Consider the following 22,623-nt stretch of genomic DNA (forward strand, 5'->3'; position numbering starts at 1 on the left):
CCTGGGAATGATGCAAGTCGAATCTGGTTAAAAAACTAAAAACTGTGATATCTTATAAAACAAAACTGAAGTTCTGAGTGTTTTGGCTGGTTAGGGTTTCATCAGCACTTGTACTAGAGCGCTGTGATTTCTCTGGACCAATCAGACGCGGCGTGAGCGACAGATGAGGCTGATAATGAGAGGATCTGTCTGAAACGCTCCTCTCCATCACAGACGCCATGATTTATGAGGTGAGATCTGATCATCGTCTCCTTCCAGAGACAACACACAAAGAGGACGGACACGAACACGGACGCTTCAGGAAATAAAAGCACTGAGAGGACCAACAAACAAATGCAGAGAACTCCAGGAACACAGAAGAACCAAAGATGATTAAGAAGTTAAACAGGAGAAGAATCTGCGAAACCTGACGAACAACTACATGTGATTAATTATGAAAACATGAATGACATATTGATATGAGCCCAGAAACCAGACGAATCTCGCTGCGTGCAGGACGACACTTCAATGCAAGACTCAACCGGAAAGAAAGATATAAGAATAATTGATAAAACATTTAAAATAAGAAAAAAAAGATAGATTGAAAGAAAGAAAAAAAAAGTAATTAATTCATTTTGAATAAATAAAAAATTAGAAAATAAATTAAAAGAAAAAATAAAGAATTAAAAAAATAATGAACATAAATAAAAACAAATAAATGTTAAATAAAGAAAATAAAGAAAAGATAAAAGAAAAGAAAACAATAAATACAAATTAAAAAATAACAAACAATAAAAATAAATATAAATAGGAAAAGAAAGAAAGAAAGAAAGGGTTAAAAACAAAAACAATAAAAATTATAAAAAAGATAGAAAGAAAAATAAATAAAAAGAAATTAATTTTGAAAAATAAAAAGATAAAGAAAAATGTGAAAATAAATTAATGAAAAAATAAAATAAAACATTTTTTTTTAAATAGACCAAAATAAAAACAATTGAACATAAAAAACTAATAAATGTAAAATAAAGAAAAGAAAGAAAAGAAAAACAGTAAATACAAATAAAAAAAATAACAAACAATAAAAATAAATATAAATAGGAAAAGAAAGAAAGAAAGAAGTCTGAAGAATCTGAGTTTTCTTTGAATATGAGATGTTTGTTTTTATTGTTGCTGATTTAAAGGATTTAATGTACAAAAACATGTGCTTTCAGTTCGGATTAAAAATGAAAGTTCACCAAATAAAGTCTCAGCAATCATGAAACGTGTAAGACATGGGATTACACAGACTGTGTGTTTGACTCTTGAAGAGAAAACAGGTGTTAGTTTCCCAAACGTGAACAAGCATCGACATGAGCTCGGACCAGACTGATTTAGGGTTAATAACCATCCTAAAAAAAGAGTTAATTCAGTCGTAACGGCTGCTAGAACGAAGGATTAGAGAGGAATGAGAGACGCATGCAGGAAAAAAGAAGGACAAGAGAAAAGATAAAAACTAAGAAAGAAAAAAATTATAAATAAGATTTAAAATAGATTTAAATAAATTAAATATAAAAAAACATCAAAGCAAAAAAATAAAAAAGATTAAAATAATTAAATAAAAGTAAAAAAAAATAAAAATAAACAATTGAAAAAAATAAATATAAAATATAAATATAAAATATTTTTTATATTTTATTAACAAAACAATATACTCAATAAAAAAAATTACATTAAACTGAAAAGAAGAATGAAAGGAGTAAAAAATGTAAAGAAAGTAGGAGAGAAGGAAAGTAAATCACATGCTGTGCGTTTACACAGAGATCAACACACACACACACACTTACACACGCACACACACACACACACACACACACACACTTACACACTCACACACACTCACACACACTCACACACACTCACACACACGCTCTCATGTGCACGCACACACACACACACACACACACACACACACACGCTCTCATGTGCACACACACACACACACACACACACACCAGACACACACACACACACGCTCTCATGTGCACGCACACACACACACACACACACGCACACACACACACACGCTCTCATGTGCACGCACACACACACACACACACACGCACACACACACACACACACACACACACGCTCTCATGTGCACGCACACACACACACACTAATGTGTCAGATGTCTCATTGCTCTGCAGCAAAGCATGCTGGGATCAGTCTGATGCAGTATGTAATATTAGTCTCTGGTGCTTGCACAGCTATGATAATTACATCTAATCCAAGTCCTGTGTGTCTCATCACTCCACATTAACGCATTACATCATCATTACCTCATGTACACTCATGTATTCTCACAGATATTCATATTTCTGATGTGTGTGTGTGTGTTTGTACTCACTCACGTGGTGTTTCTCGTGTCGTTCTGCTGTTAGTTCAGTTAATCAGTTTCTCAAGTCTCCTTGAAGTCTCTCTGTGCTCTTCAGAAACACACTGTTGAAACACACACACACACACACGTTAAGCTGATGAAGTGTCACTATAACACACAGATGACTAATGGACTCAGACGGCGCTGGACCTCGGAGCTGCTGGGAGATTTCAGTCCCAGATGGGACGAACACAGACAGAAGACTTCAATCTGTCGATCTGCTGCTGATGTGAATCACAACACGTCTCCATCTGAACACACACACACTCACACACACCTCGGACTGGAGACGGCCACGCATTCATCAATGCAGAAACATCCTGGTGCATGAGCAACCTTATATATATAAGATATTAGCTGGGGGGGGGGGGGTAACTGAATAACACTGAATAGAAAAAAAAAAAACTAAATAAATAAAAAAGATAAGAAAATACATTAGATTTAAAAATAAAGCAGAAAGAAAATATAAAACTAAAACAGTTTAATAAAAAAATAAAAGATAATAATAAATAAATAAATGAAACAAATAAAAAAATAGATAGAAGTAATAGAAGAAATTAAGATTTTTTTTTTAAATAAACCAGAAAGAAAATTTAAAACTAAAGCAGTTTAATAAAAAATAAAATAAAACAAAAAAATTAAAAAATTAAAGAAAGAAAAAAATCGATAGAAATAAAAGAACTTAAGAAATAAAATAAAAAAGAACGAAAAACAAAAGACGTAAACCATACTAAATACAAAAAATAAAACGAGAAGAAAAGATAAAGAAAATAAACATATAAAAATTCAATAAAAGTCGATTAAAAATACAAATTTAAATTGAACTGACAAATAAAAACTAAATTTAAAAAAGATATATAAATTTATATATATATATAAAATGGTGCACATTAATCTCTTGGTTTCCGAATGATTTAGAATAATTTTTTTACCATATCATACTACTATTTCTGTTCTGTAGCATGCAATATGTATTTGCATGTGACATTACATGCGACACAGTATCTCAAGATGCAATGCACACTCCAACGGTTACTAAACTGATTTGCATATTTTCAGAAATATTAATTGACACTGTAAAACACCCCAAACATGACATCACTGCTGATTTTTTTATATCTTATTCTTGACTCATGATTGCAGAATGAAACTGGATTAAACATGCAAAACAAGCAGATTTATTACAGCCACGGCTGGCCATTACATCCTCATCATCTTCATCATCTTCAGTCTGTTTATTGCATAAAAACCGCTTGACATCCACAATAATCCAGCAGATCATGCAAACTGAAGCAACAAACAGTGATATCATAAAAAGGTGCAAACAAAAAATTAATTATTGCAGCAAATTCATAAAACATATATATATATATATATATATATTTTTTTTTTTTTTTTTTTTTTTATGTGATTCACTAAAATAACTAAAACCTTATAAATACTACGTAGGCATATAAAAAAATTATAATAAAAAAGTGAAACATAAAAATAACATCAAATTCAAACTACTAGAAAAACTTATAATAGAGTCTCACTGATACTGAAGCAAGAGCTCTGTGAGCAAAGGCTAAGGCTAATAAACGCAGTAAATATTCCTCAGTTAGATCATGTATTAACCAGAGCGGCTCACGCTGGAGTTTACAGGAAGGATTGGAGTTATTCTTCCGTCCAATCAGATGTCCTGTAGAAGGAGGAAGCCCCTCCCCCTGATGCATGACTGTTTATTATCAACAGAGTGGAGCGCCCTGTCAGACTGGTCTCTGAATGTCATGAAAAATGTCACAATGCAAAAAATGTTAATGATGTTAAAAACAGGCTTCTTTAATATAATTTTGGGGAGAAATATGCCATGGTTTCCTCGCCTGTCACTCGTCCAGCAGATGAAAACATGTGCAAAGTTCTGTGTGACAGCGTCCTGTGGCATGTAGGTGAAAGGCATGCTGGGAACAGGGCGTGTGCTGGAGGGGCATTCAACTCAAGCACACACACACACACACACACACACTTTCTCTCTCCCGCAGGGTGTGTGTGTGTGTGTGTGTGGGTGCGGCTGTTTTAAATATCACTCGGTTTTAAGAGGTTACCAAACACACACAGCTTCAATCCAGCTCAAATACACCCGGTCCACACAATTCCTCATAAAGGTGGCGCAATATACAATAATCTCTGCGTCAGGTCAAACAGGCTTCAAGATAAAAGACACCTGGCTTATTATTACCAACTGAACACTGATAAATGCATTCTGATGCTCAATAACCAACGCTCCTTCTGTAACATATTGTTTTATAAATGTACAGGAGACTTTTCAACCTGCAGAACCTGATCTGACTGAGGACTGACATACACAAATATCAAATACATCAATAAAACTAAACAAAAATGTTTTAACTATTAAAAAAAATAAAAATGCTTGTCTCTGATTGGTCAGATGGTGCAAAGATGATAAAATATATAATATATTAACAAATTAAATTAAAAAAAAAGATTAAGTGGTGCTGTGAACACAATAATAATAATAATAATAAATATATATAAACTAATAAAAAATATAAAAAGAGTAACAAAATAAAAGCTAACACGATAAAATAAAATAAAATAAAATAAAATAAAATAAAATAAAATAAAATAAAATAAAATAAAATCTTTATCTGTGATTGGTCAGGTAATGCTGGGAACACAAAGAAGATAAAATATAAATTAAATTAAATTAAATTAATTAAATTATATATATATATATATATATATATATATGCTACATTAATGTAAACATATTTAAAAATAATAATAATAAAATAAAAACAATATGAATAAAACTAAATATTAAATATAAAAATAAAATAAACAGTCAGCTACTACTAAATATATTGTAAAATCTTAATTTTCAGTAAAGCTGCTGTGCAATGATTTGTATAGTGAAAAGCACTAAACAAATAAACTTGAACTGAATTGTGTGTGATGGATCAGTCAGGTGCTACAGACGGAAACAAAGGTGTTTGTCAGTGCCCTTTGACCTTCAGACCTTCAGCGTTTCATCTAGTGCACTGCCTCCGGGGTTAAATATCAGAGTTAAAGTCTTTTCCTGAGAGCAGCTGGTGTCTTTGTGGAGCTCTGGTCAATAAAACTGCTTTAACGCGAACTATTGCAGATTTAACTGCGTGAGAGGTCTCGTCCTGTTCTGATGGAGATGATGCAGAGGGTCTGAATGAAGCCCAGAGACACTGCTGACCAATCACAGCCTCACACACCTGCTGCCATGACAACGTGACTCATTCCATTGGAATTCTGCAATAGAACTGTCACTTCTGGACAAATTCCAAACACTCCCAGATTCCCTCAGCTAGGAGACGGAGTACACCGTGGTGTTCATCTGAACCGTTACACAACAGCAGGAGAAGACCAGCTCAGCGCTGATAGAGCAGGAACCAGGAGATAAGAGCGTTCAGACCAGAGCAGTAAAAATACACAAATGTAAAAAATCTAAAATCGTTCAGTTAAAAAATACTATAAATAATAATAAAACAGTGATAATGGGAAGAACAAGAAATTGCAATTACTTTAGTATTTTTCCTGACTGAAAATAAACATATAAATACTACTACTACTACTACTAATAATAAGTATAACATTTATTTAATATTTTTCAGTTAAAATTTAGATTGAAAATAATATACAAATATAAAAAAATATTATTATTATTATTAATAAACAATACTACTACTATTAATAATAATGATATAATTTATTCTAGTGTTTTTCAGTTAAAAGCTAGAATGAAAATAAATATGAAAATTTGAATTTATTATTATTAATAATAATAAACAATACTACTACTATTACTACTAATAATAATAATGATGACAATGACAATAATAATAATAAGCATTTTCAGGTTTGATAAAAATAAAATACAAATATTAATGAAATGTATTATTATTATTATTATTATTAATTTTTGGTATTTTTTCAGTAAAAGATCTGACAATAATAAAAATACAAATATTAATAAAATGCATTATTTTTTAATATATATATATATATATATATATATATATATATATATATATATATATATATATATATATATAAAATTGTTAACTGTAAAATTAATATTAACAATTGCATTAACACAATTATTATTATTTATTATTCTTCATAAAACATTTTATTTTTTATTTTCAGTTAAAGGTTTGGCAAATTAAATATAAATATAAATAAAATGTAAGATGATGAAAATGATTATTACCATCTCTGTTCATCACAACTAATGAGCAAACTCTCCCATGAAGAAACTAAAAGCTTCATCTGTGTTTCCAGCAGGAGACAGAGGCTTGTTTGACGATCGCTACACACTTCTCTCTGATAAAAGCCGAAGTGAACGTGCTGATGCCGGATGTCAGGTGGCACAGCTGGAAGGCCTTTTGTTGACCATCTCAAGAGCTTGACAAACACATCTCTGGCCACTTATCCTCCATCAGAGCCTCGTCGAACCGGCCCAACAATACAGCAGTGATTACAGAGAGGAGAGTTCACGCAGATGCAGTTCAGCCGCTAAAACACAAGCATCTGAGCGTGCAGATAATTATTAGATCAACTGAACGCATGCTGTCCGTGCAGTCCAGACGACCTGGATTTAGATTCTGCTTTCATAGTTTCTAAAGAAGACGGACGATCTGCTGACAGTCTGCTTTAAGCTTTCACATTCTTTAGACAGACTGTAATGAAACAATGGATTCATACGACTGACTGCAAGCCATAATTCAAGCAAAACACAAAAACACGGAGACAAGAACATATATTTAGACGTCTAGACTTCTCAAAATAACAAGCATGCAATGCATATTCAAGATTTCTGATGAACCAAAGAAACTGCATCAACAAGGGAAACATTATTTGAATATAATATGTGTGTGTGTGTGTGTGTGTGTGTGTGTGTGTGTGTGTGTGTGTGTGTTTGAAATTTTTGAATAGAAAAACGAAGAGTATTTTATTTTAAAATGCACACCAATAATTAAAATTTGTATTTATTTATATAAATTGGTACCTTTTGTTTAAATAAAGAAAAAGAAACATTGGGGTGTAAACTAAAATAAACTAATAAAAATATGACAAAAACAACAAAGCTACAAAAACTTAAATAATAGAAAATAAAGGAATATAAAAATGTCAAAATATTTTAAAAAATATATGAAAATAGTAGAATTTTTTTTAATACTTTAGATTTTTTTAATTTTTTTTTATTATTATTTCCGAATCACATAGTTGTCAAGAAGACATTTCTATTTTTTTTTTTTTTTTTTTAAATTAAATTTGTTGAAGAGCTAAAAATCTAAACTGAAAAGTACATAAAAACACGCAACCACATGAGCAGGACTTTAAAACATTATTAAATACATGAACATGTTGGAAATGAACATAAACATCATCATCTCTGGATCTGGATCTGTTCTGATCCGGATGATCTCCGAGCAGCAGACAGGGGGCGATATACATCCACTCCTCAAACAAAGTTTACTTCCTTTGAGTTTCGAAAACAACCCTACAAACTCCATCCTAATTAGCCCTGATGTGGAGCTTAATTGTGCCGGAGACAGAAGCCCAATCAAGAAAAATAATTGGTGACCAAATATTGGGTGGTTGCCAAGTTTTGGGTTTGCGAGACGGACGGCGATCCTTCAGGGAGGCGGAAAAAATACCAGACAACCGACTTCACATGCAAATAAGACCGTAATGAAAGACGAGAGAGAGAAACAAGGAGGCTCTGACAGACGACTGACAACTCAAAACCAACACACATTCAGCTGAAGAGTCCTGCTGTCAATCCAAGGAGTGGCCTTACCGTCCAAAACCATCATTACACGCAGAACAGATGAAGACAACTCACTTTAAACTCACACAGCACTGATGAGGTTTCACACTGTGACTCTATAGTGGGACATTATCAGAGCAAACAGATCAGTGCTTATTCTTACAATGATTAACACTCCAAATCCATCTCTTAAATACTCTACCACTGACAAACTGATTACAATTAGACAAATATAAGGTTTGGTTGATAAAAAAAAAAGGGAAAAAAAAAAATTAATATATATATATATATATATATTGATCAAATGCATTATTATTATTATTATTATTATTATTATTATTATTATTATTATTTACAATAATAAGTTATTTTTTAATTTTCTAGTTGGGTTAGATAACAGTAAATATATCACAATTAACACATTTATAATTACTTTGATCAATAATAAAATTAAGATTTTTTTATTTCAGTTAATATTTATTTTTTAAAATAATATTTATATTTTCGAATAATGGCATTTTTTATGGTTTACGTTTTTGTTAACAATAATAATCCTAATGTACACTTTTTTTCTGATTAAAATCTCAGGCCTTTTATTCAAAAAATGTATATATATATATATATATTAGGGGTGTAACGGTTCACAAAATTCACGGTTCGGTTCGATACGATACACTGATGTCACGGTTCGGTTCGGTTCGGTTCGATAAGTTTTAGATACAGCAAAATGTAAAAACATCTCAACTTTTCAGAATGCCGCAAGCGCACCGCGGGTCATGTGACAAGAACCAACCAATCAGCTTCATCCTTTCCCGTAACAACGTTGAGAGCTCAGCCAAGATGAAGGATCAGCTGATCATAGTTGTATATGGATTGCAATTTTGAAATAAATTTAGTAGCAGCGCTACTGCAAGCGATTTTTAGAGCTGCAAATCCATTTATCCTTCGCTGAAATTTCCGCGTCTCATGGAGAGAGCACGTCATTGTTGCTTAGCAAAGACAGACGCCTCATGAGCGCTTCTGCCCGAGCGCTTTGGAAAGGAGGAGAAAGACGCGCTTAGCGTTTTCCACGCGTTTTTAGGAGCGATATGTGAACGGCCCCTAATTAGGCGCTCGCTCACTCAGCACGCGCTGAAGGCTCGTTGCAAAATGTCGAATGCATTTAACAGACCAGAAATATAAGATCCTAAAATAACCAACAGGTCTGGTGTTTGGGTTGGATTCCCTGTAAGCTATAGTGTCTAAATGCTGCAGGGATAGTTTGCTGCGTGCATGTTTCTCCTTTTTTTCGTCTTTTCCCAGATAGTACTGACGCATATATCCCAGATATTCCCGCTGGTGTTTTTTTGTTTTTTTTGTAATCCCGCTGGTGTACCCTGTCATGTTGCAGATGCGACATACCGTTGTTTTTTTATCCACCACTCTCTTGCCATCACCATTATAGCTTAAAGGGAATCCAAAGTGCACCCAAACACCAGACCTGTTGGTTATTGGAGGATCTTCTCATTTCTAGTCTGTTAAACGCATTGGCTATTTTGCAACGAGCCTTCAGCGCGTACTGAGTGAGCGAGCGCCTGCTGAGTAGCCTAACATAAACATATAAGATGGTGTTTTTTTCTTCTTCGGGGGTGTCAGGGGCGTTGCCTGTTACGTTGTTTGGGTTATTGGGCTACCTTGTTGAATGCATATCATTATATTTCTCTCTCTCTTTTTTTTTTTTTTTTTCAAATATAATTAAATACTCCAACGAACCGTTCGGTATACATAATGCGTACCGCGTACCGAACCGAAAGCGTCGTACCGAACGGTTCAATACGAATACGCGTATCGTTACACCCCTAATATATATATATATATATATATATATATATATATATATATATATATACATAAAATAATACATATGCAAAATTAAACACACTGCTTTTACATTTTGTATCAGCCTTGTTTTACTATTTTTAAGTTAAAATATAAAAGATCCTAAAAATACACGCAAAAAAAGCTGAAAAAGTAATGCCTCACAAGATATTAAAACTTAAAAAAAAATGTTTTTAAAAGAGCTAAACACTCATAAATGAATGCATGTAGAATCACATTTATTCTAGTTCAAGGATTTGTAGATTTTTTTAAAAACTGGAAATTAAGAGTGTGTAATATTAAGGTACTTTTAGTATGTCTTGAAGCTGTAAATAAAACATTATACAATTACTGGAGTATGTTTAACAAGTAAATACTATTTTAGCCTTTCTACTTTTAATTTCACTTCTAATTCAATGTAATTTCCAAGCAGTTCCTCAATGAAAGTGGTTTAAAAGCAAATCCACCGTACAATTTCAGTGCAATCGTTTGGCACCAGTAACTTCCCGACTGAGTTTAACAGAGATAGAGTCAGATGGGAAAAACTGATGTGTCTGCAATAAGAGGAGCAGAACTGTGAGTCTAAATTTAACTTAATTTAATTTAATCAGCTATATGCCAAGACAACATTTCTCATTTTAATTAACTTGATGTATGAAAATAACAAGGGTTGCAAAGGGTTGGAACATTTCCAGGCAAATTTCCAGAAACTTTCCAAGGATTTTTTGGAAACTTGGTGGAAAATCTGGGAAGTTTTCGGAAACTTTTGGAAAGTTTGTAAAACTTAACCTGAAATTTACTGTCCCTTTGCAACCCCTAATATCTAATAAAATAAATATAATAAAATCTAATAAAAATGTCATTTATTTAATATCTTATTAAACTAATTAAAACAGAACATGTATATATGTATATATATATGTATATATATATATATATATATATATATATATATATATATATATATATATATATATATATATATATATATATGTATGTATGTATGTATATATTTACACTAATTCAAAATATTAATAAAAAAAACATTAGTTTTATTTATGGTACTTTAACAAACTTAATGAGACTAATCATATGATATACTTCAAATTTATAACCACTTATCAGCAAAGAAAACGATATTGGCACGGAAGCACTACAATAAAACCATGGTAATACTACAGTGCTTCTTTTGAGCATATGCACCAAATTTATGCTTCAGATCTCATTACAGAAATGCAAAAAGAGCTGAGAAACTTACTGACATTCTTGCACTTCAATATTGCAGAACATCAGTGTAAACAAGAGCCTGCACAACACTAATGAAATATGCTGCTTTATAAGGCAAACCCTCAGGAGAATGACAAGCTCCTGAAATATTTCTGAGGTTGATTTGGGGTGTTTGCTTCTATAAAAAGCGACGGGTGACACCTTCATTCTGAACATACTTGAGCTCCATGCTCACAGGGCTGTTAACTGCATTCCTCACATTCAGGAAAAAACACTCAGCGGTATCATAGTCCACCTCTGATGCACTATTACAGATTCAGCTCAATAAGGCCGTTTATTAAAACCCTGTATGATGTCATCGGCCAGCGCTTGACTAATAAGGCGTATGTGTGTTTATAACAGGAGGTTTGATCCTGCAGCTCTATTGTGGATGGCGGGAAACGGAATGTTACATTGTAACAATTACACTTTCACCTCTGTCACATGAGTCATAGGGTTCTTTAATGTTCGCCATGGCAACATCACAGATGGTTTAATAAACAGACGATTGACTTGATGCACAATGAAAGTTATGAAAGAATGCGTTCGAGGGCGGCGCTCGTATACCTGTGTGTTGATGTCACTCAGAATAAAACATCAGGAAACATTCCTCACATCAGACATCAGCTCTTATTCTCACCGATTTCCCGCAGTTAAGACAACAAACCTTGTCCAAACACCTGAATCAAATCTACAAGGTGCTGTTGTAGCAAGTTTGAACTGACACTAATCATATCATATATTATTCTATTGACATTGTACTTCAAATGTAACCAGTTACCATGGTATAAACAATAACACTTTAAAAAATATTGCATTTCTATTGCATTCTATTGAATTGTAAGTCTACAAGAAGATTTCCTTAAAGACGCAGCTGATCTGTAAGCTCACATCGGTAGAGATGCAAACATACACTAGCAATCAGGAATCATTCCTGGGAATCGAACCTATGATCTATTCTATATCTTCTATTGTCATTAAATAAATAATTTAATAAATATGAAGGTTTGTAATGGAAACACATCACAAATACATATGTCTACAGATCAATGAATTTGCTGGGAGTTGAACCCATGACCTTGCATTTACTTTGTGTTTTTCATTCAGTAACTTCTACAATCATTACAGTCAAGGTTTGTAAAGGAAACACATCACAAATACATATGTCTAAAAATGTATGCATTCCCTGGGAATCGAACCTATGATATTGGTGTTTCTGCAGCACTTGATGTTTTTCCTAAGATATCACCTACAATAAATGTAGGTTTGTAACTAAATGATTCAGAAATATATTTGTCTAAAAATCTAATTTCAAGGATTTAATGAGACTTTTTTTTTTACATGAAAAAAGTTTGATTATTATGTTTAGCGTTTTTTATCCAAAGTGACTTATTGCATTTAAGGTATACTTTTTTTCTGAGGGGAATCGAACCCATGACCTTGCCATTGCTAGAGCACTTCATGATGTTTTTTCTTCTAAATCTTCGACAAACAAACAAATAAAATAAATGTAAGTTTAAAATAATCAATGCATTCCTTGGGATTAGAACCCATGACCTTAGCATTTCTAAAGCACTTGAGTTTTCATTCAGTATTTTTACAGTCAATCAATCAATAAATAAATGCAGCTTTGTAAACCAACATATAACAAATGAATACAGTATAGGTCAAAATATCTAATCATTCTCTGGGACTCGAAACCATGACCTTGTCATTGCTAGTGCACCTCATGTTGTGTTTCCGTCAATAGCTATTACAAACAAACAAATTAAATAAATGTAGGTTTGTAAAGAAAATAAATCAATGCATTCCTTGGGATTAGAACCCATGACCTTTGCATTTCTAAAGCACTTGATGAGTTTTTCTGTCAGTATCTTCTACAATCAATCAATCAATCAATCAATCAATCAATCATGCAGGTTCATAAACAAACATTACAAATGAATATATGTCTAAATATCTATTCATTCTCTGGGAATCGAACCCATGACATTGTCATTGCTGGAGCAACTCGTGTTGTTTTTTCTTCAATATATTCTACAAACAAACAAATAAAATAAATGTAGGTTTGTAAAGAAAAACAACAAATATAGTAAAAAATAAATAAAAATCAATGCATTCCTTGGGTTCAGAACCCATTACCTTACATTTACATTTAGTCATAAGCTTTTATCCAAATCTTAGCATTTCTAGATCACTTGATAAGTTTTTGCCTTCAGTGTCTTCTAAAACCAATCAATCAATTAATGCAGATTCCTAAACAAATATCTCAAAAGAACATTTGTCTAAAACTCCATGCAATCCCTGGGAATCGAACCCATGACCTTGTCATTGCTGGAACAACTATGATCTACAGTTTGAGCTCTAGGAATGCCACATCGTAGCTAATGCATTTAACTTCCAAAGTCCACACGTCTGCCTGGTCGTGTAATCACAGCAAATCACAAATCACTCCTGAATAATGTTGATTTGTCATGCTCCGGTGAGAACATTAATTAGTCAAACATTGTAAATCATTGCGTAACAAACCTCACTATGACGCATTACTCCTCAAGTCATGAATTCATCTATGTCTAAAATAACTGTTTTCAAACGCTGAGCTAGAAGCTTCTCCAAAAACACAAGCGCTAAAGACCAGCCAGCTATTTTATAGAAACTGATCGATATGAATGATTCCTAGTGACAACAGGGAGTCACCGGGGCAAAAACAGCCGAATAAAGCTGACCAGCATTTTTCTTGTTTTCTCTAATTATCATGCCACAATAGAGCCGCTCCTGCCGCTATTGTTCGGACTGCCTGTGAACACCCAGCACATCAATACTTCCTTCTAGTTCTGCTGGTTTAAGGCCTGTCCTCGAGTGAAAAGAAGGAATCTGTCCTGTTAAATACCAGAGCAATAAGCACTTTCACCTCTTGGGCGGATCGCATTCCTCAATGCAGTGTCAAGATCTAGAAACACTGCGAGCATCAAATAAAGCGGAGCGCTGACACCTTGATGTGGTTCTTTAATGATTACTGTCATAGATGCGGCTCGACGAGTCTGGTGTCTCTTGTTTACACTTCACACAAACCATTTACAAGTTACATACAGTCTGTGATGATCGATAATTACCAAATTATCACCTCCTGAACAGAAAGTACTATGCTGATACCACAGTACAGTGATGGTAATGGAAGGCAATGTAATTGTACTTTCATTTATGCATATACAATGGTATTTATATACAATACCACAAAGTGCTTAACAGATTACCATGCAATTACTATGGTACATGTTCGAAGATCCAAAAAATAATGGATTACTATGGTACATGTGTGTGTATAAACCTATAAATGCTTATAGAGCATGGTAATAGACTGGTTAATATGCCAAAAATTTAGTATGGTTCTAAAACTAATTTTAGCATATATATATATATATTGGTATTATAGACATTACGGTATTATCATAGTATTTTCCAAGGTTGTATGTTTCTTTTATATAGCCTTACCATAGTAAATGTCATGCAGCTTTCTAATAATATTTGATTGAAATATATATATTTTAAACTATTTTGTTATACAAAATCGCTTTAAATGTCCTAAACTTGTTAAATCTGAAACAACAGCAGCTCACATTTCATATTAAACATCAGAAATGATAAATATCTTTACCTTTGGCGCACTTTGACCTTCTGGTCGCACAGAATCACTCACTGTCGAGTCGCAGATGATCGATAATCGATCTATTCAAGCGCTTGTGGAGTAAAAGCAGCGTCAAGTGAAGTGAAGTGAGTTCACTGTCGAAAGTGGAGCTGATCCGTGTCCTCTCGGGTCTCTCAGGTGTGTTTGTTCTTGCTGAAGTGCACGGTGACTTTCACACCTGGGCGGGTCACCTGTGCGCGAGTGGGCGTGGCCTGAGACGCGCCTGTGGATCTGGGCCACGCCCCCCTCCAGCCGCATTATGAAATAAAGCCTATCAACAGCAGCATGGTTTTACTGTGGTAAATCAACATTACACAAAAACGGATGTTATTCCTCACCATATTTGGAAATCTTCTTGGGCTCAAATGATTCCGAGGTATTTAAGGAATTTTGATTGAATTCAAGAGTCAGATCAATTTATATCCGTTTATATCCAGTCCTTCAGGATCCAATAAAATGCCTAACCCAGCAATATTATGAATATAATGAAGAAATATTAGAAAAAAAATAAAAATAATAAATGATTGGATGCTTTGGGATTATATCTGTGAGATGCTCTTATTCATCCATTAAAATGAAAAACCAGCACTAAAGGAAAACAAGACCAGAATTCATAATAATAATAAATTATATTTAGAAATCATTATTTATAAGTAGTTTATAACAACACATAATATAAAAGTATTTTTTAATTATTTAAATATAAAGATATATATATAAATCACATCAGTAATAATAATAAAAAATTATATGAGCCACTTTAAACAAACAAATAAATACCATAAACCTTCAATGAACTTAGAAATTTGTCAAAGAGTTTGTTTAAAATGTATTTATTTTTGATGTTAAGAAATTAAGGCCATAATTTATACTTAATAATAATAATAATAATAATCAAATTTTATATCATTTAAATAATTTATACCAGTAATAAAAAAATAGTGGTATAAGTCACTTTAAACAAAACAAACAAATAAATAAATAAAATGAAACCATAGACTTCTAAATTAACATACAAATTTGGCAAAGCCTCGTTGTTGTTATTATTTGGTACTAAGAAAATAAGGTAAGAATTCAACACATAATAATAATAATAAATAAAATGTGTTAAATAAATAAATAAATTAATTAATTACTTAATAGACTAACAATAAAATTATATGATTTTATTCATTTTTTAAATCATTTTCTGTGTTAATTGCATGCATAAAACAATTAATTTAATTTTAAGTTGTTTGGTTTTAAGTCCAGCTTGAATGCCTGTTTAAAACAATAAAATAAACATCTTACAAGTCAGCATGCATGTCTATGATGAATCAGTGCTGACAGAGCATTAGTTCAGCAAAATCATCTTTCCTGACAAATCCACCACTTAGACACACGCCACTGAACACTAACAGATCCGTTTACCTGATCCTCCAACACACCCACAATGCACTGCAGCAGACGCTCGAGGACTGACCTGACGGCGTGCTTCTGCTTTATTCATACATTACATTACTGCATTACGTATGAAGACACGCCGCTTCTCCTGCGTGCCACAGCGGGGAGTGGATTCCCAGCATGCCTTTAGCCAGCATGCTGAATAAGGAGGGAAAAGAAGAAGTCAGAGAAACCTATTGTGCTTTCAGAGTATCTGTGTCTTTTAGAGCATGTCGTCATTCACCTCTTCATGTTCAGACACATATCAGGTTATATCCCCCTTTAACACAATATTAGGCCATAAAAGCTCTTTACAAATCAATCAGATTTGATGTAAAATAATACAAGTGTATAGGATTTGAAACAGTAAAAGCATAACATATTCATATGGGATGAATTATAAACAGTAAATGAATACAAAAATTTCAGCTATTTATTTTAACAGTATTTGCTTAAATATTATTATAGTAATGTGGATTTTTACAAATGTATTTAGGGCCAGAATTACTTTGTTTATAATAAAAAAAAAAAAAAAAAAAAAAGGTTTTCAAAGGTTATTTTGGTTAACTAAAACTAAAACCATAAAAAACTCAGTACTTGAAAGAAATGTTAACTGAAAATAAAATAAAAAATCTAATTTTTTTTATATTAAACTTAATACAAAGACAAAATTTCTCGTTTTCATTTAATAAAATAACTAAATAAACAATAACAATTTTATATATATATATATATATATATATATATATATATATATATATATATATATATATATATATATATATATATATAATTTAAAAATTAAATGCATTAAAATAAAATTAAATAAAATAAAATAATGAAATAAACTAATTAAATTAAATAAATTGAAAAATCTTTTAAAATAAATAAATAAATAACAATTCAATAAAATTTTAATTAAATATTACTTTACTAATGTGGTCATTATATGGTAATTTTCTATTTTTACAAATGTAAAAAAAAAAAAAAAAAAAAAAAAATATATATATATATATATATATATATATATATATATATATATATATATATATATATATATATATATATATATATATATATATATATATATATATATAATAAAAAAAACTTAAATTACCTAATAAAATTAAAGTGAAAACTGAGATCATGAAAATAAAATCGATGTAAAAATAATGACCAAAACTAAATGATACTAACATAACTATGAAACACACACACATTCTGATCCAAACAACATGTATAAGGCATGAATCTGCTTCTTACATAAACTGACCATGAATAATACTAAAACCTAAACAACTCTAGTCATGAACCATAAATGTGCTCCTTACATAAACTGATCATGAAACACACACGTTTGATGAGGCATGTCGCTGTGCTGAGTGTGTGTGTGTGTGTGTGAGTGTGTTCTGGCAGGAGCTCCTGGGTGGATCTGCGCTGACAGACAGACAGATTCACAGCTCAGAGCTCAGGCACGTCTATGACGTTCTGTACAGGACCGTCCTGCTTTGGGCGTCTCACAGTTTACAGTAAAACAAGGTTTGGGACTCCCCAAAGAAATGCTGCGACTCAGTGGGACTTCCCTGGATAAATAAAGGAAGGTTTAAGGTTTTAAGAACCTTTGACGGAATGGTTCTTCTACGGCATCGCTGTCAAAGGTTCAGTCAAAGGTTCTTTAAAGAAACATCTCTTTGCCTTTTTAGAATCTGAAGAGTCTTCTTTCACCAAAAAAGAACCTTATGTGAAACAGAAAGGTTTTTCAGATGTTTAAGGTTCTTTATGGAAACATTTAGACACAAATGTTCTTCTATGTATGTCATTGTGAAGTATGTTTATTTGTCAGAGTGCAGTTCTGAACATTTTTGTTTTTAAAGCGTTGTTCTTGTCATTGTTTACACCGGTTTTAAAAGTGCCTTTATTTCTGTTATATTATAGTAAAAACATTTTATATTCATTCAGTAAAACATTATTATTACCACAGTACTGTGCTCTTTAAATGTAAGTAAAATGAACATTATTTTTCATCTTTTTAAAATGTTATAGAGATTATATATATATATATATATATATATATATATATATATATATATATATATATATATATATATATATATATATATATATATATATAGTATATTCTGAAAACTTTATATATTTTCTGAAAACATGATGGTATTATGTTATTTCTTGTGAAATTTTATATCTGAAATACTTGTGAATTGTTTTAGATGTTTAGACATTGTTATTGGAGACAAAAAATGCTCTATATATTTTTTATATTTTATTTAAAAAGGAAAATCTAGGCTCAGATTGTGCTTATAGCAAAAAGCTTAAATGTAAAGTAAAAAAAATGATGCACAAAAATCTATAATATAATATAATATCTAAAAATGTGTCATATAGAGTCGGTTTAGTCCTTTAGTCTGGATATAAATGTGCTTTAAACATGTTTGCAATTCTTTTATACAACTATTACGAATATTTTTGGTTAATTCATGCAAACTGAATGCGACTATGTTCATTTGTTACATTAAAAATCTAACATTTCAATTCAAATAAACAAACAAACAAACAAAACAAAACTGAATGCGGTAGGTCTTCAAAATGGCACATTTATTGCTACAGATGATGATGTACATGATATCATCGAGTTACTACAGGATGAGAACAGACAGATGAGGATGAGCTTTAGAGAAACACAACAACAACATCACATTTACGACAGAAATGACACACACACACACACACACACACACACACACACACACACATTAGTCATTTCTCTCATTCAAACACATCTGCGTCTCCAAATCATCTTTAAATAGCAAAATAAAGTAACAAACGTTTATCTGCATGACTATATAAATTGGAACAGTCTTGATTCAGACTCTTATTTTGTCAACATTTCTGGTATAAAAGGATCGCCCTGCAACATATTTGCCAAATCGAGTCTGGTCTGAAATGCAGGTGACATTTTTCCCAAATGCACTCGTCTTTTTTATAGCAAAAATGCACAAAAGAAGCTTAATAACAAAAATCCAGGCACTGGAACACACGATTCTTCACTTGAGTTGCATCGCGACTAACAAGAATTAAAGGCCACGGTTCATAAATGCTTTCTATTACGACGATAAACCTCTTGCTGAAGGCTGAGAGCGGTTGGACTTATTCAGTGTGATCTGGAGATGTTTCTTTCCTCCTGTCAGTTGTGCTTGAACGCGCTCGCGATTATGTTTAGACTTTTTATTCTAGTTCAAGACTAGTTTATGCACTTAACTTTGCATTCAGTATTAGTCTTGCTCTCAGAGAATATCTCTTAAATTAGCATTACATTTATTAAGCAAATTACGTTTAAATTTCATTTTTTAGCCACTTACTTTTTTCCTAAGATTGTTTTACATGAATATATATATATATATATAAAAAAATTCTGCTATAAAATTTCATATTTAATTCTGTTTTCCTTGCCGTTTGTTTGCAATTACTTGTGAAATTTTCTGAATGAAAATGGTTTTTGCACATGCATATGCAAACAAAACGTTAAATGTAAAATAAAATAAAAATCTGAACATCTCATGCAAATTGCTTTTCAAATTAATGACTCATAATGACTGTTTTCAAACAAGTTTCCATTGTATGTTTGTCATTGGTTGAGTCATTATGATGTTTGGCACTGCACACTTCACTATCAATAATTTACCATAGTAAAGTTATTAAAATTGTTAATATTTTAGTTTAGCCTGGTTTAAAATTTTATGTTTAACTCAGTGTTACTTAAATTGTGAAATTTTGTCATTTCAAAGAGAAGATTATCTCAGTGCAAACGCTACATAATTTTTATCCCCACTATGCATAAATTAAGAAAAACAAAACATGTTCTTATGCAAATTGTATCTCATTTCAATATGTTTTTTAAAGGTGAAGTGCATCACAAAGACACAAATAATGACTGTTTTCAAACAAGTTTCTACTATTTTACGCCATTATACATTTCACCTTAACTCTAACACAGTGTTATTAAAATTATAGTTTAAATTTATGAAAATTGTTCCAAAGCATTTTTTTTTCAGTGCAGATGCAGCCCCAAATTTTGCATATGCAGAAATTAAGAAAAACAAAACAATTTGACCAATTTCGAATATATTAACTTATAGCAAGTCTTAATATCTTATGCATATTAATTGCTTCACAAAATAAAAACACATATTTTAAGTGTGTCATAAAGACACAAATAATGATTGTTTTCAAACAAGTTTCGATTATTTTTGTCATAAATATTTTTGTTAAAATTGTTTATATTCCAGTTTAGACTGGTTTTAAATGTAATCTTTAATTCAGTGTTGCTTTCCATTTATTTGTAATTTTTATTTAAATCAACTTACAGTTTCAGAGTAGAACTTGTTTCTAATAATTTTTTGAGTGCCGACACCACACTAAAATTAGAAAAACAAAATAATTTGAAAATTTGTATATATATTACCTTAAAACAAGTCTCAATATCTTAAGAAAATTTGCTTCTCAAATAAAATCATTCTTTTAAAGGGTAACTGCATCATAAAGACACAAATAATGACTGTTTTCAAACAAGTTTCCATCATTTTTGTCATAAATATTTGTTGTTAATCTTTAAATAGCAAAATAAAGTAACAAACGTTTATCTGCATGACTATATAAATTGGAACAGTCTTGATTCAGACTCTTATTTTGTCAACATTTCTGGTATAAAAGGATCGCCCTGCAACATATTTGCCAAATCGAGTCTGGTCTGAAATGCAGGTGACATTTTTCCCAAATGCACTCGTCTTTTTTATAGCAAAAATGCACAAAAGAAGCTTAATAACAAAAATCCAGGCACTGGAACACACGATTCTTCACTTGAGTTGCATCGCGACTAACAAGAATTAAAGGCCACGGTTCATAAATGCTTTCTATTACGACGATAAACCTCTTGCTGAAGGCTGAGAGCGGTTGGACTTATTCAGTGTGATCTGGAGATGTTTCTTTCCTCCTGTCAGTTGTGCTTGAACGCGCTCGCGATTATGTTTAGACTTTTTATTCTAGTTCAAGACTAGTTTATGCACTTAACTTTGCATTCAGTATTAGTCTTGCTCTCAGAGAATATCTCTTAAATTAGCATTACATTTATTAAGCAAATTACGTTTAAATTTCATTTTTTAGCCACTTACTTTTTTCCTAAGATTGTTTTACATGAATATATATATATATATATAAAAAAATTCTGCTATAAAATTTCATATTTAATTCTGTTTTCCTTGCCGTTTGTTTGCAATTACTTGTGAAATTTTCTGAATGAAAATGGTTTTTGCACATGCATATGCAAACAAAACGTTAAATGTAAAATAAAATAAAAATCTTAACATCTCATGCAAATTGCTTTTCAAATTAATGACTCATAATGACTGTTTTCAAACAAGTTTCCATTGTATGTTTGTCATTGGTTGAGTCATTATGATGTTTGGCACTGCACACTTCACTATCAATAATTTACCATAGTAAAGTTATTAAAATTGTTAATATTTTAGTTTAGCCTGGTTTAAAATTTTATGTTTAACTCAGTGTTACTTAAATTGTGAAATTTTGTCATTTCAAAGAGAAGATTATCTCAGTGCAAACGCTACATAATTTTTATCCCCACTATGCATAAATTAAGAAAAACAAAACATGTTCTTATGCAAATTGTATCTCATTTCAATATGTTTTTTAAAGGTGAAGTGCATCACAAAGACACAAATAATGACTGTTTTCAAACAAGTTTCTACTATTTTACGCCATTATACATTTCACCTTAACTCTAACACAGTGTTATTAAAATTATAGTTTAAATTTATGAAAATTGTTCCAAAGCATTTTTTTTTCAGTGCAGATGCAGCCCCAAATTTTGCATATGCATAAATTAAGAAAAACAAAACAATTTGACCAATTTCGAATATATTAACTTATAGCAAGTCTTAATATCTTATGCATATTAATTGCTTCACAAAATAAAAACACATATTTTAAGTGTGTCATAAAGACACAAATAATGACTGTTTTCAAACAAGTTTCCATCATTTTTGTCATAAATATTTTTGTTAAAATTGTTTATATTCCAGTTTAGACTGGTTTTAAATGTCATGTTTAATTCAGTGTTGCTTGCAATTTATTATTTTTTAAATCTACTTGCAATTTCAG

General features: G+C 31.4%; 1 protein-coding gene across 5 annotated transcripts in view; it reads right to left on the reverse strand.

Moving 5' to 3' along the window:
• Positions 1–15,178, reverse strand: part of LOC113082887 (cingulin-like protein 1) — a 34,677-nt gene extending 19,499 nt beyond the window's left edge. Inside the window, exons 1-2 of one of the 5 annotated variants that reach the window (XM_026254296.1) lie at positions 14,980–15,178; positions 2,370–2,457 (exon numbers count right to left, since the gene is read on the reverse strand). The gene's annotated coding sequence lies outside the window, so the exon portion shown is untranslated. Of the gene's footprint in view, positions 1–2,365; positions 2,458–2,545; positions 2,684–14,979 lie in introns of those variants that run through there. The other 4 variants (XM_026254295.1, XM_026254299.1, XM_026254298.1 and 1 more) reach the window with 4 other exon arrangements.
• Positions 15,179–22,623: the final 7,445 nt, after the last annotated feature.

The sequence above is a fragment of the Carassius auratus genome, unplaced genomic scaffold, assembly GCF_003368295.1.
Source record: "Carassius auratus strain Wakin unplaced genomic scaffold, ASM336829v1 scaf_tig00037076, whole genome shotgun sequence".
Taxonomy (NCBI): domain Eukaryota; kingdom Metazoa; phylum Chordata; class Actinopteri; order Cypriniformes; family Cyprinidae; genus Carassius; species Carassius auratus.